Source organism: Meleagris gallopavo, chromosome 5 (assembly GCF_000146605.3).
Source record: "Meleagris gallopavo isolate NT-WF06-2002-E0010 breed Aviagen turkey brand Nicholas breeding stock chromosome 5, Turkey_5.1, whole genome shotgun sequence".
Taxonomy (NCBI): Eukaryota; Metazoa; Chordata; class Aves; order Galliformes; family Phasianidae; genus Meleagris; species Meleagris gallopavo.
The window spans coordinates 42,523,403-42,524,277 of record NC_015015.2 but is presented as its reverse complement, the minus strand read 5'-3'; the positions used below and the strand labels follow the sequence as shown (position 1 = coordinate 42,524,277).

General features: G+C 54.3%; 1 non-coding gene across 1 annotated transcript; it reads left to right on the top strand.

Annotated features, from left to right (window-relative positions):
• Positions 1-98: 98 nt before the first annotated feature.
• On the top strand, positions 99-171 carry TRNAT-UGU. Its single transcript has one exon. It is a non-coding gene; the product is annotated as a tRNA-Thr (tRNA).
• Positions 172-875: the final 704 nt, after the last annotated feature.

Here is an 875-nt window from a genome sequence, read left to right as displayed (position 1 = left end):
CGGGCAGACCCGGGCGCCGCCATGCCGCTTGCTGGACGTGATAGCACCGAGCGGGTGGTGTGCACTGTTAGGTAAAGCTCGAAAAAGAAATGAGCGGCGGCTCCATAGCTCAGTGGTTAGAGCACTGGTCTTGTAAACCAGGGGTCGCGAGTTCGATCCTCGCTGGGGCCTGCGTGCTGTTTTTAACGGCTCTCCACAACTGTCCTATATTTTAGGGCGTTTTGTTGGTGGTCGTGAACTACGCGTGTGGACGTGGGAATGTTTGTCTCAAGAGCACCCAGGAAGTAAACAGTATGGATGAAATGTGAGTGTAGGCAGTGAAGGCCGTCACGCTGTCTTCAATATTGTGCTGGCTGTCAACAGCAGCTGCAAAGGAGCACGGGGGTGGCTGGGAATTTATTTGTACAGCTCACAGCATGATTTCCCTGATGGGAGCTTTGGCAAAATGGTGTTCTGGGCATTAAAAGGAACAAATTGCCCCAGAGTGAAGAATAAACTGGGCTGGATTATCTGAGTCCTCGCAGCCTTTCGGGAAGGCTGAGCTGCTGGGTTGCAGCTGGGCAGAGCAGGTGCAAGCATTCTTTGGCTGCAGCCTGACACATCACCACAGCATGTAGGCAGTGCATGGTGTGGCTGTACAGACCGTGCAGCCCTCCTGGCTGCATATAGCTGGACCAAAGACTGCTCACTGTGCTGTGTTTTGGGATTGTTGTCCTCCCAGACCCTGGCAGCGGGCTGATGGAGGTGGTGACACAACCCGGTGTTGGGAAGGCCTGCTGTCAGCATGAGGGCTGTGTTGTGATGCCATGTGGCTGTAAGGTCTGTATGGAGGAGCTGGTTTCTGCCATCAGGAGAACTTCAGATCTCTGGGCTGA